This window comes from Boleophthalmus pectinirostris, unplaced genomic scaffold, assembly GCF_026225935.1.
Source record: "Boleophthalmus pectinirostris isolate CB_2022bp ecotype Guang Dong unplaced genomic scaffold, ASM2622593v1 HiC_scaffold_4, whole genome shotgun sequence".
Classification (NCBI taxonomy): Eukaryota; Metazoa; Chordata; class Actinopteri; order Gobiiformes; family Gobiidae; genus Boleophthalmus; species Boleophthalmus pectinirostris.
Window position 1 is genome coordinate 25649288 of NW_026571353.1, and position 14723 is coordinate 25664010.

Sequence of the window (14723 nt, forward strand, 5' to 3'; positions counted from 1 at the left end):
CGTATTAATAGAGAATACATCTGTAAACAGTGCACTATAACTGTGCAACAAAATATAATGTTGGACACCAATCTGCTGCATCTGTTAATGAGTGAATCATATATTTTGCCTCACATTTATCCATTACCAATACATAAAAACTCTCCACAGATCAGGCCTCGCACTGCTGCTTCTCTTCAAAGAAGAAAATGCTATATTATTGATTATTTTAGGTACAGTAAACATCTCTATTGATACTTTGCAGACATCATGCTGGGGGTGTTTTACATGTAGGTCCTATCTCTAATGGTGGAATGTTTAGGAGTGACCATGGTGACACAATGAACACATTAGCAAACAATGTGAAAAAAAGTTTTAAGATTGTCTGAAAACTCAAGAAAAAACACAAAATTGATTTAAACACATTTTTAGGAGCCTGTGATCAAGATGATCAAGATGTTCATGGTCCTGTTTAGGTGTTCCATTTTCAACAGAAATTGTAAGTGTGAGTAACTGGAAAAACTCATATTGTGACAGTAATTTGTGAGAGACTTGTTTAACAGCATTAATCAGCTCACTTGTAGTTCCAGCTTAATCAGGTCTTTATGGTGAGATTGTGTTAAAATAAAGCTCAGATTAACATCGAATAAAGCCTTAGACAGAACAGTGCCTACAGTTAACATCACACCCCAGGGAATTTTGAGAACATCAGCTGCAAAGTATCAGTAGAGACATGGAGGGAGCAGACTACTTCACCAGAAAAAAGTTATATGGTGTGCCTTATAGGATTGTGCAAACATATCGAAATATTTATATACATGGTATTGTTCAATATGATGATACAGTATTGATATCGGGGACTGCTATATCGATATATCGTCAAGAGTATTTTTTGGTATATTTTACTAAATTATTTTGTGACAGAGCTATAGTTTTGCTGCAACACCTTTTCATGCAACACATTTGACATTTTCACTGTTTTGATGATTAAAATGGGTGTATTTCATATTCACTTTGCAAAAGAAGCGGTTTAACAAAGACTTTTAGTATCACAGGCATCATTTAGCCTTTATTTTTTATTGAACTGTATTGAATTGATTTGAAATATACCGTATCGTACCAAAAGTGCACTGTATCGAGATATGTATCGTATCGTGGGCTATGTATCGAGGTAGGCAACTTCTTAATGACATCCAGCCCTAGTACCTTATAACTGTATGATTAAGATCATTTTTACAACTGAACCATGCAAAAAATGAAAACTGACCTTAACCAAATGTACTAAACTTTAAACAAACTGCATCAAACTACAGAGAAAACCTTCGTGCATTTTGTTTTCTGCAGTGTAAACATAGGAAGGCAGACTTGGAGGAGACGCAGAGGAAAGTTGTAGAAGAGTTAGTGCCCAGGACACTGTGTACAGGAGGTGCCCTTCAGATGAGAGGTGATATCGCCCGCTCACCAGTGAAAACAGCTTACATGATCTATTATGTAAGACCCCGTTTGGGCCGGGGCTGCACCCAAGGGAGCACACAAACATCCACAAAACACCACCATTCCATTCCATTTTAAAGTTGCACTGCGGAGGGTCTGTCAGCCTAGAAAGTTCTTATAAAAGAAACTTATAAATCACCATGGGGACTTGAAAGTTATAGGTTTGTTTTGTGAAGATGCAAAAATTGATGTTTTTGAAGATATTTTTGAGCAATAAATAACACCAGTAATTCAATAAATGCAAAACAGATTAGTTTACAATTTAACCTAAAACTTTAACATCTCAAACAGGTTGCAGACGCCATCCAAAAAGTTACACAGTGCACTTTTGTTCTAACTTTTGCTTTGTCTTTAGATGGTTGCACACAGTAACAACTCTAAATAGTCATAGATAGTGATGTCATGGCAAAGTGTGTCCTAGCATTCCTACACCACATGACAGAAGAGGGTCAGAGCAGCTACTTCAAATACTGTACTCCCGGTTATGGCCTTCACTTGGTCAGGTGACACCATGTGAGTACAGAGACGCTCCAGTCATGTGCTGCAAAAGGGCTTCACAAATGAAAAAAAAAAAAGAAGAAAAAAACTAAACTAAATACATTATATAACAGGTTTTTAATTAGACATTCAAATTTCACTTTACGCATAGTTTTTGTAAGCTTTGTAGTTTATTCAAGCAGCTTTTCCAGTACCTTTTACTTATACTATTATACTACACAATCACACAAACAAGGTGGTGTCTTGCCCAAGGACACATCAGTACTCTGAACTGGATAGAGCTGGTTACGACTTGCCAAACTTCTGTATTTACCAGTAAGACGAACACTATCACTGGTGTGCTAGAGTTAATCGATCTGAAAAGGATCTCAGTCAACACTGCAGGTCTTAAAGCTACACTGTGCAACTTTTCTAATGTAGTGGAGGGTTTACCATGTGCTTGTCTCCATGGAGATGATGTTGTTTTGGCCCACAGTAAACGTATGTCCATGGAGAGAAGCTAGTAGCGCCAACAGGTCAAGTTACAGGTCAGATCTAGGGAGAGGCGAATCCGCTCACAGTTTTATATATGTGGCAGATCCTCCACCAGAAAGGATACACAGTTTACCTTTAACTATGAAATGCTATCTGGTAATATTGACACAAATAGGTCATGTTTTGATCCTGTCCTGATGAATAGTCTCCAGTGTAAACATGATGAAAACATATTTGTGAGAGGCTGGAGAGAGTTGAGTAAGAGTCACATATTAGTGGTGCTGGGGCTGTGACTATCCCACTTCTATGGAACACAAATAGTTTCCCTGATTTTATCTTTAGCCACAGATAAACCATTTTGATCTGCTTTGAAGTCAGGGTCAACATAATCTCGTTGTAGATTAACATGATTTATTCAAAAGACGTGTGTTTGCTTAGTGTTATTTGATGCTGCTTTTACACACTATTATTGGATTAATTTTTTTTTTTTTAAAGTCTCAATGCTTCTGACAGTCCCCAAAACCATTGTCTTGTTAACCAGACAAAGGCCAGTTTCATGTCACAGCAACAGTAGAGACAGACATTTCTGTAGATTTGCACGTCCTGGTGCTTTGTCGTCGTTTTTAAAGAAAGACTGTGCTGCCCTCTAGTGGAAGAACACCAGCACCACAGATCAAAACATTAACATTAACAATTGTTTTTAACATCACTGCTAATTACTGCAATATGTAAGCAATAGTAAAAGTTATAAATTGAAGCACAATTTGCAGAAAAGTTTTGTTAATAATAGTAAAATTGTGTAAAATTTATTACATTAATATTTAGTTTTATTTATTTATCAACTGCAATAGTTACTGTATAGGAGTTTTTGTTGCAAATTCTCCAATGTTAATACTATTACTACTACTACTACTACTACTACTACTACTACAACTACAACTACTACTACTACTACTACTACTACTAATAGTAATAATAATAATAATACATACATACATACATACATACATACATATATAGATAAACAAATATAGATTAAGTAACCCATATGTTTAATTTTATGTTAGTGTGTTATGGCAAATTGGTATAGCCACTTATCCTAATTTAAATTAACAGTGCACTATGTAAGTTTTTGGTGAGAGGTCCACCACCTGCTTGTCTCCATGGAACTAGAGAAGTTAAATGTCATACTTTGAAATTTCCAAGCAAAACAACCACATCTCCATGGAAAAGCAGGGGGTTACATAGATCAGTGTAGTAGATGACTTTCTTGAATCATTCTAATAAACAGAAAATGGTTTGGGACATGCACACTCAAGGCACTTTTCAGTCAGTGCATCAAAACAAAAAGACTGCAAATAATAAATCCTGGAAATGCTATCATATCCCTGCACCTCTGATTGGGAAACACTGTTGTCTATGAGGAAAAATGGATGTTCTCTCTTCCCGGAAGCACCATTATTATGATAGCTTCTGGCGAATTGTTCTAATGATTTCTATCGTAAAGGAGGCGGGAGCAGGAAAAAACTAGGGTGATTATGTAAGGTGTTTTGCAGCCTGCCAGTTGTGACTTTGTTTCCCAGAATCCAACAGTCTTCTCTCAAAGTGTTGATCTAAAGCACTCTTCCGACTCTGGGCTAGCCAATCACATCTCTCCTCAGCCTCTCTCCTCTCAGCTGATGCTCCGGAGCTGACCTCCGCCCATCTCTTTATTGGAAAGACGATGCTCAGATTTGATCATGAAGAGGATGAGTCACTCTGAGATAGAAAAACAAAAGTGCTTTCGAGCAAACTGAAAGTGAGGTGGTAAGTTATCTGGCAGTGCATTTGTAGGTCAGCTTCCCATACAATGTAATGGGAGCTAGCATCTGGTCCTGGTCTATTTTTACCATGGGGCAGCACATACAGAACAACAGCACACACTAATGGCCATATGTTGTTTGACATTCAAGGCTCATTTCTGTGACCACTGGACGGGGATGTACAGAGGGAGGTGCAGAAAGTCCCCTGCAAAATCAGCACAACTATTTGAAACTCACAGTCTGGGAATGTTTAGACTGGTCTTTGAGCATGTTGTTTGAACCTCAAAGACAACCTTTTTTTTTTTTTTTTTTTTTTTTTCAACTGAAGCCTCTGTTAGTGCTACTGACATCAGACATAACACAAACTGTGATATGAGGACAAAAGACCTGCCCGAGGGCTGCAGATTGCAGATGGAAAATAGCTTTAACTAAATCTGGTGTAAAGCATCTCTTCTTACATGAAATGAATGTGTTTGCATATGGTCCCTGTTAAAATAAAAACAATAAACTAAAACAACAGTGACTCTAGTGTCTCTGTGAATGGTAAGAGGAAAGTAAAAGGTGCACTGTTTATCTCTGTTTCCTTTGTGTCTCATAGAAACACAGTTCTCTGGTTCATTCCCTGCTGTCTGCCCTTTGTTTAACCAGGAAAGCTCCACTGAGACTCCGCGCCTCATGTGCAGTCTGGGCTCCAGAGAAGAACCTTGTGTTTTAGTGGATCCAAAACACTAGTGGGACATGAGCTGGAGCAGCCTACTCCACAGACCTCAGTAATTGAACCATAGGAGCTTTGCGTGCAAGCCCGGCCTATAAACGGACTAAGCAGTTGCTTATGGTCCCGAGGCCACCAGAGGGCCCCCAAGAGCCCATACATTTATATTGAAAAAAAATATATATACCTATTGCTAAGTTTTTTTGTTGTTCTTTTTTTCTATATGTCGCTCAGGTTTTAAGACATTTAAGTATCTATATAAATAAATTAAATTAGTTGTATTTACATAAGTTATATATTTGTTGCCAATATTTATTTTTGAGTAGGGCATCGTGTGGGCAGCGGTGCGAGAGTCACAGGCCCACCTTGCGTTGGTGAAGAGGAGGCACATTTGAATGACTGTTTTACAAGTTAGATTTAAAGGTAGAGAAGTAAAGTTTATCTAAAGTACTGGACAATGGAGCAAGAGCCCCAGAGAAAGATCGTTTTTCAAAGAGGACTGTAAATTTGTCACCACTTTACATGTTTGGACATGTCTGTGGACATGTCTATGGACATGTCAGGATAAAACAGTGAATCTGGACGTTAAGAATTTCGTATAAAGGAGACACGAGAGCGACCTGAAGACAGCATGGTGAGTCACTTTATTCAATTAGCTGTTTTTGATCATGCAATTTGCGTGGTATGTGTGCTAGGTTAACCAGAGTGTATGGGAGCCACCAGGTACTTAGGATTTTAGTTTCACATAAACTGCTCAGCATGTTGGGCAAAGCCTGGTGATGTTGACTTGTTATAGTCACTCTGTTTTACTTGAAGGCAGTAACACCTGCACTGAAGTACACAAAAGATACTTTTGAATCTCGAATCTTGCTGATAAGTGTTTACCTGCTGTGCATAACAGCCTTTTCCACTAGAGGGCGCTCTCTGTAAACCATTTATGTGCGTTTTAGATTCAGACAGGAGCAAAGACTGTGGACAGGAGTCATAAGGCTTTTACATGTTTGTAATAATTATTCTTTGTGGGGTTCTTTTTATTGACTCTAGTCATTAACGAAGTTAATTGCAACAATGTCTGAAGCGATCCGACTCAACAGCGCCACCTAGAATGGGAGTGGGGACCAATAAGTTTGTCTGTTGCACGCCAGCAAATAACGCCTTCATTTCCTGTTTCTTTGATAACCTCTCCCGGCCACATTTTTCACGGTTGTCCAGCAGGGGCTGAAATGACTCCAAAAAATAGTTTAAAATATCTTACACGCACATACTTAGTCCGATCGTGCTGAAATTTCTATCAGTTATACACTGCATGACCCAGATTCCATTGGTATGTCAAACACAACTATCAGTACTGCAGCTCCACCTATAGGAATGCTTAGTTGCTAGTATGCAAAGAAAAAAAAATTACTTTGACATTAATTCGTGAAAATTTGCAGAACATTCATTAATGTGCTCCTGATTATAAAAGTCAAAGAGACCTACTCTCTAGTTTTTATACTTCTTTTTAGAATTTTAAATGCGCACTATATGTAACTTTTTTTTTTTTTCATGCATCATCTTAGTCTGACAGTGCTCTTGACCATAAAAATCATGTGACCTGTGGCCTAGTTTCTAGAGTTTGTCTAGAATCTGTCACATTATCCAATTTTAAAGGTACTCTGTAATTTCTCTGGTGGAGGAGCTGTCGGTTTGGCTTTAATTTCCATTTGAGTTTATGATCTGAACAGTGACATCGTGTGGACATGAGAAGAAAGTGTGGGGGGGAGCTGAATGATTTGGGTAGTTATACGATTGATTTTGTGCAGTAAATATTGTATATAGATTTTTTTTTTTTTTTAGCCAAGTTTTAGAAAATACTTTTTTTTAACACTTGGATGTTTGCACAACAAACAAAAAACAAAATTATTTGAACAGTTACAAGAAGGTCCAGAGTCTCAGCACAATCATTCACTCTTCAGTTGCTTTTCCCTCTAAAAATCAATTCTTTTCATTGTTAGTTTTGACTAATTATTTATAACTGTACCAAACTATACCAGCTGTGGTTTTACAGTTATAGTTTACAGCTGTTTGAATACTGCCCTCTGCTGGATGAGTTTTGCCTTGCATTCCCTGGATGTCTCCTCCCTCCTCTTTGTTTTGAGGCAAATACTGGTTAGTAAATAGATAACTTTTTGTACAAAATAAGCAAATAAATTAATAATTAATAAATAAAACTTTAAAACCTCCCCAAGATCAAGAAAATATTCTCAAAGGAAAAGAAGTGAGTTGTTATTCATCCTTTCCTTGTATTTAATGTTACCATGTTGACTTTTCTTTCCTACTGTTAAATGTTTTCTATGGTTTTCTTCTCTCCCGGAGGCTGATTTGGTGTTTTGAAACATAAAAGCTTCAGCCCTTTTACCTGAGTTATTACAGGCCTTTTCTGTGAAGGTCAGATGAAGTCACCAGATTCTGAATGGGCAATTTTGGGTCATTTCATACTTGTGCTTAAAGTGGATAAGTGAAAGTTTGGCTGTTGGATTTTGCCCTCTAAAGCATTTAAGGTTATTATGGTGAAAGCAGTTAGAGGTTTTAGAAGGTTACCAATTTCCAAATAACAGATAAAAAAATTTTAACAAAAAATTCTATTAGAAGTGGTCACTCTGAATTTCCATGTTATTAAGTTGTTTTTAAAGGTGCACAATGACATTTCTGGTGCAGGGTCGGCCACCTTCTTGTCTCTATTAGTGATGTGACGTTCGTGAACTAGTCGGTAAAGTGAATGTTTGGAATTGGACCTCATTTTTTAAAAGAACCACATTTTTTTTCTTTCTAATTTCTATGTATTTTTATACAGAACTAACACATGTATCAGCACACAAGTGGAGCAGGCAACACAATTGAGTTATTTTGCTCAAAAAATATATATTTGGCATTTTAATAACTGTTATTTTTTATATTGTAGTTAAGGGTAATTACACCCCCAGTTTCAATTGGAACCATTTTAAACAGACTTGAGCCTTGGCCATTTCTCTCTGTGATTATTTTGTAGATAATCTGAGTTTTCACATTGGCTTCTGTCATATAAATATAAAAGAGACAGTCTTCTGAACATCTCTTTGACATGAATGCGTCCAAAAGATTCGGATCCTATAAAAGAGGCAAAAGTCCCATCACTAGTCTCCATGGAGATATAATGTTCCTGTTTATATGAGTGGGTAAAAACGACAAAATATTTTATCAGAAGTGTCTTTCGTTTAGATGATGACGGCGTTTGTGGGGCTTAAAAACACAAACATCTGAAACCACCCTACAGAGTGGAGAAGTTGAATACGCTCCATCGTAGCATTTCCGTCTACACTGCCCAAGACGCAAAACTCTGGTCAGATCTGCTCACGTCGCATACGCATTTATGTCACACATACAGTACACAGAAACCTGGCATTCATACCCAATCGAATTCCACACACTTTTGCATCACCGTATGCACGAAAATTTCCTCCAAAAAACGCTCATCTAAACGTGGAATAAAACTGAAGACGCAACGCCACTTTTGCCTCTTCTGTTCAGATCGTCATCATATAAACGTAACCTCAAACATTAAAATCTAGAATGTTCCACAGTAAGGCATTCAAATTCAAATAAATTATCTCCTTGAAGACAACCAAGTGTTGTACAGGTCACATCAGAGGAAAGACAACAACAAAAACAAACAATTTAAACACCTGTATTTGAATAAAAACTAAATATGATTAATGCCATATTGTGAAACTTTCCTGGCATAACAACATAACCTGTGAGACACGCAGGTGGTGGGACCTCTATTGCATGTATGTCATTGTCTCGGAGCATTGGCATGGCATTGTAATCCAATTAACACAGCTCAGTGGACAATCGGTTTAAGACGACAGCAATCAAGGTCTGATCAAAGAAGCAGTAGCTCAGTTAATGCCATACCCTGGAATGTTTAAGGCATAACAATAACACTTCCATGGAGACAAGCAGGAGCTGGACACTATAATATAAAATTGCGTGTCAGACATTTTCTAAAGATAGTGGTGTGCATTGTTTGGCCTTGATTAGCATGCCTCAGTACATAATGGTTTAGGATTAGCACTCAGGCAGTAGCTCAGTGGTTAGACTGTTTGCCCTACAACCTTGTGTTCGCATTTTGATTCCAGCTGTGACCGGTGCACACTGTTATTGTGTCCTTTGGCAAGACACTTCAACCACCTTGTCTAGTATGAGTGTGGTTTGTCTGTGAGTAATTTGTGGTTATAGAGCCCATTGCCTCAATCAGTCTACCCCAGTATTACCCTGCAGTTTTTTGTGGTTTTATACATTTGAAAAGCGTTCATCATATTCACTGACAATATACTCATTTAAAGACGCACTATGTAACTTTTAAGCAGTGCAGGTTTGTCATATTCTTGTCCCCGTGGAGATGTTATTACCCTGCCTGGAAAGTTCCACAGTATGGCATTAAACAGGTGGCACTGCCAGACCAAAAGATGCTACCTCACTCATAGTAGGAATGCAGGCTGGCGCCACCTAGTGCCTCCGCTCAATTTCATTTCTCTACAGCGACTAGGTCAAAAATCGAATACACTAGACAGTTTGCAAGAACCCGGAAGTTGTAGACTGTGCACTGACCAATCAGCGAAGAGCTGTGAAACCATGAGGAGGCCCTTTTTGTGGTACAGCACAACAATAAACAAGGCGGTCAAGATGGATGTAAACGAAGCCGTACATTCTGTGTTGCAAATGATTTCAGAGATCAAGGATTTAAAGCTGGAACAAAGAGAATGTTTGGTGAATTTTTTCAAGAGGAAAGACGTTATTGCCTTTCTTCCTACAGGATTTGGGAAAAAGTTAATATACCAGTTAGTGCTGTTCGCGGCATATTACATACGTCACAACCAAATAGCAGTGATTGGTTAAATAAAAAAGTACCGCCTACCATCGAGCGAACAAATCCTAACACTGCAAGGTCAGACGGTTTCTAGGAAGTGAAACCGTCTGATGAATTAGGCTAGGGATGCATCATTTTCAAGTTAAATTCCATACTGTGGAACATTCCAAACAAAGCTGTGACATCTCAATGGAGACAAGCAGGAATCCAATAAAATTTTATGGAGTGAACCATTATGCAAATTGAGTCTTGCAAACTTTTAGCCATACTATAATCTTATAATGTCATCAAAATATACCTGGAGTTGTCCAATGAGGTTCATTTGGTCTTTCGTTAATTTATGTTATTAGGTTCTTTTTTCAGACCAAGAGTTTATTTTCATATCTGACAGTTTCGACTGCTCACTAGCGGTCTTCTTCAGAGTGGTCACGTGATGACAGTTAGTGAGCAGTCGAAAAGGTATGGAAAATAAACTCTTGGCCTGAAAAAATAACCAAATAACATATACCTGGAGTTGTGTTTTGTTTCATTCACACATGCCTGAGTAACATTTCATTATTACTCTGTCTACATCTTCAGAGCTCAAAATGCCCTCTTCCACCTTGCGATGTCATGTAGTGGTAGTTCAAGTCAAGTGCTGTCTTTCACCTTTTGTTCAGTAGAGATTGGAAATTCCTTAAATCATCCAAATAATTCTAGAGAGAGTGTTTTCAGCTTGAAAGAAGAACCTAAATGTGCAGGGTTTGTGTGTTTATACGTGTGAATGAAACAAAACACAACTCCAGTTATGCTTTTCATGAGCAAACGAAATTATAAAATGGGCTCTTTTAGCTTCTACATTAAAACTTGTAAAGATCTTGCATAATAAACATACTCTGTGCATTTTCCTTGATTGTCTACGCCTACGAATCTTCATTCAGCCTTCATTTGTTGTCTGTCAGCAGCAGGTGGGCCGGAGCATGACCGAACTCAACAACCACGTCAACATCGCATTAATAACATACATGGACACACACATGGACACACACACTGTATAATGACTGCATAGAGACACAGTGCACCAGATCAGCACATGCTTTGTCTCTGGGACCACCCAAAGAGGCGCCACAAGCTCCCGCACATGCAATAAATCCACAAACATGTCTCTCTATGTCACACAAGATGGAGATTCAGTGACTGGAGACACTACAGCATGGCCCTCTACTTAAATTCAGATTCACACAAGGAGTCTATGTGTTAAAAGACATTGCTCATTGCCAAGCGTGAGAATTTATGTGTTCAGATATTATATGCAGGCATTCCTATTCGAGCCACAAATGCAAAAATGTGCTCTTGGGGAAATCTACGAGAAAGCGCTGATTTACTGCTCTAACACTCAGCAGAGAATTAGTAGCACATGTAAAGTTTGTTTCGTCAGCTGGCCTGGAATTGAACCAGCGACTCACTAACTAATGATAAAGACGATTACTGTTCTTCCACCATGGACCAAATGATTTTTGATAATGAAAACACCATGAAAACTTTTTATTACCAATGTAAAAGGGCCCATATTGCGCTATTTTCTGATCTATTTTATATATAATGTTTCCTCTTCAAAAACATACCTGGAATTGTGATTTGTTTTATTCACACCCAAATCCTGCATATTTATTTATTATAGACTTTTGTTCCACCTTGTGATTTCATACGTTGTAATACAGGAAGTGTAGTCAGGCTGGCGCCACCTAGTGCCACCTAATTTCATTTCTCTCCAGCGACTAGGTCAGGAGTCGGAATACACTAAACAGTTCACAAAAACCCCGGAAGTGCAAGTTCGGGCACCAGCCAATTAGCGAAAAGCCATATATTCTGTGTCGTCAACGATTTCCAAGATTGATAATGAGAATGTTCGGTGAATTTTATCAAGGGGAAAGACGTTATTACCCTTAATATATCAGTTAGTCTCGTTAGTGAGGTTAATGAGTGCCGTCTCTACTTACAAAAGCTAAAAGGTAGCTGTTAACTTTAGAGATGCGGACAGACTAATAATAAACACAACTCCAGGTATGTTTTTAGGAGGTATATAGCATGGCTTAAAATGCACAAGAGACAATTTTGCATATTATAGTATGTTTAATATTACATTCATAAGATAAGGAGTTAAATGGACAATCGTTATAAAAAGACTAAATCATTTAAGTTGTCATTATGCACCAGTAAATTGAACCATTTTGTGCCTAGATTTGAATATTGTCAGTAAAAGGCCTGCGTCCCATCATCTCCACCATAATTAGTACCATAATTAGAATTCAGAATTTAAGTTATTTCCCTTTACGCAATACGTTTTAACCAATTACACATGTTGCTGACTGTTCCCACGCTCTGCAGTTCACATCCTGGCCACATGAGGGCAGTACATGTCTGAGAAAACCAGGCAATTTAAAGCAGTTAAAAGCCCTCTTGAATGATTTCTCCCCAGAATACAAACCTCTAGAGGCAAACCGGAGACACAGACCATGCAGCGTCCACAACAGTGATGTAAGCAGCTGATAGTTACCTACCAAAGCATCTCCACGGTGATAGATATGTAAAAGTGCTGACGCGAAACATCCGACCTCACTCATTCAAAACTCCAGATGTGAGATCACCGGTGGTCTGTGGTGTCAAGGATTGGTCTGTCAAAGTGTGGTGAAGATATTAACACTTTGCATTGCTGGCTCCATATTGTTGTTTTAACAGTTCTGTGTATTTTGTTTTATGATTTTTATTTAATTAAAGTTTTTTGTAACTTCAATGCAAACAAGGCTGATACTACAGGTGGTGTTATCAATATTCCCACAGTGCTAACTGTAGACACTGCTCTGTCTAAAGCTCTGTTATACAATTTAGATTAGAATTAGCTATTTTTGCTGAAAATCAAACACCTTCACAGAACCATAAACACTCGTATTCATGACAAGCTTCTGAAAATGTGTATTTTAAATCCATTTTGTATTTTTTCAAACAATCTTTTAACTTTTTTTTTTGACTGCGATTGTGTCACCATGGTAAGTGCTTGCTGAATTTTATGCTGTACACATACATACGGAACACCCCCACCTTAGTTCAAGTTGAAATCACTCTGTGTCTTATTTAATCTGGTAGTTTTTATGTAACTAATTTTAAGCAGCTTTATTGATCCACGATGGAAATTACTTGGCAGATCATAGATATACAATGTAAATAACAAGGGGATGAAAAATGACCCTTGTGGTACTCCTGTTTTAATGAGAACTTTTCATTTTCATTATCGATCTGTACATGCTGTTCCAAGTATGATTTCGATTTAGTTTTATTGATGTTAAAAGTAGGCACTGAATCACGATTTCAACACTTCTTTAAAATTCAAAGAGATGTTAAGGTTATATAAATAGTATCATGTCTCACTCAGTACCGAACTGTTGGTAACAATTAGAGGTTTTTGTTCCATTCACACATGTTTAACACACCAGCCAAGCATATTAAGGCTGAGTTTCTGCAGCAAACTGAAAACACTCTGTTCCACATTGTGATGTCATGTATTCCATATAGTGCTCCACTGTGTTTTTCAACTCCATATACGTCCCCTTCACTAGAATTATGTGGATAATTTCAACCCTGGATATGCCAATCTCTTCTGAACAAAATGTAAAAAGGTAGCTGTTAACTTGACAACTACCACTACATGAAATTATGAGGTGGAACAGAGATTTTTGAGTTTTGGAGATGTAGACAGACTAATAATAACTGGTTACTTAAACATGTGTGAGTGAAACAAAACACAATCCAAGGTATGTTTTAGCGGGTAACAAGATTATAAAATGGCTTAAAGCTTATAAGAGTCAATTTTGTGTAGGATAGGACCTTTAAGTAGTATCTAAAGAACAACTTTTACTTCAACAAGAAATAGTTTACAGTTTCTTTTGTAAAAAGGAAAAAAGAAGAAAGAAAAAAAAAAGAAAGCAGAAATAGCCGTGATATAACCCGCAGAGACTCCTGACAGATCTCTGATAATACATTCTGTCCTGAGTCCTCTGAAGATATGGGAGGGACCACTTTGACAGTCCAGATCCTACCTGTCACTACACTCAAAGTGCGTTGGGTAATTTGTACAGAACTGACCACTCATGCCCCTCCCACTGCCCCCCTAACTCACTCTCATACACATTCATACACCACAACAGAGGATGCCCCATTGATTCAGTGACAGCCTGTCAATCACTCAAACACGTCCCGCCCTTCTCACCTGTAAACGTCAGTCTCCAGGGCAGTGATTGGCCGATTGGCTCTGTCACTCACAGTGTCAGGCAAATGTAGATCTATGGGGGCCCATTCAGAGACAGCCCCCAGAAGATTTGAACACTTTTCTTCACAGTCATGCACCGATGATGGCAGTTGTCACCGGACGATGGGCCCTTCCTGACTCCTGAGTGAGTGGCCAAACAGGAGAGGCGTGGGTGTGGGAGGGGTGAGGGTGGGATGTGGGGTAACATGGGGTAAACTTCATAAATATGCAATGATTTCAGAGGCAGACTAAACATGGAAGATGACAGGGCACAATTGCACGCACTAGCTGAGGGTGGAAAGTTGTTGAGAAATAAATAAATAAATAAATAAACTATAACTAACAGCACAATGACGTAATGGTTAGAACTTAAACCTCACAGTTCTTGCATGTTCCATCTTTCAGCGGTCACAGACAAACTATAAGAAAAACCTGTAAGTTTTCTTGTGAGGATCCGTCTTCCATGGAGCTGCTATGCTATGTTCCTAAGTATGGCATTCAATTTTTCTTATATTTATAATTAGGCCTAGGTATTTTATTGCTAAAATATTTTAAAACATGCACTCTTATTGTGAGTAGGCTTACCTCTTTATA

General features: G+C 38.1%; 1 long non-coding RNA gene across 1 annotated transcript in view; it reads left to right on the forward strand.

The window, feature by feature from the left end:
- The first annotated feature begins 5317 nt into the window (after positions 1–5317).
- The window catches only part of LOC129411278 (uncharacterized), an 81879-nt gene continuing 72473 nt past the window's right edge, over positions 5318–14723 (forward strand). The window contains exon 1 of the long non-coding RNA XR_008633234.1: positions 5318–5593. This is a non-coding gene — a long non-coding RNA (uncharacterized LOC129411278). The remainder of the gene's footprint in view (positions 5594–14723) is intronic.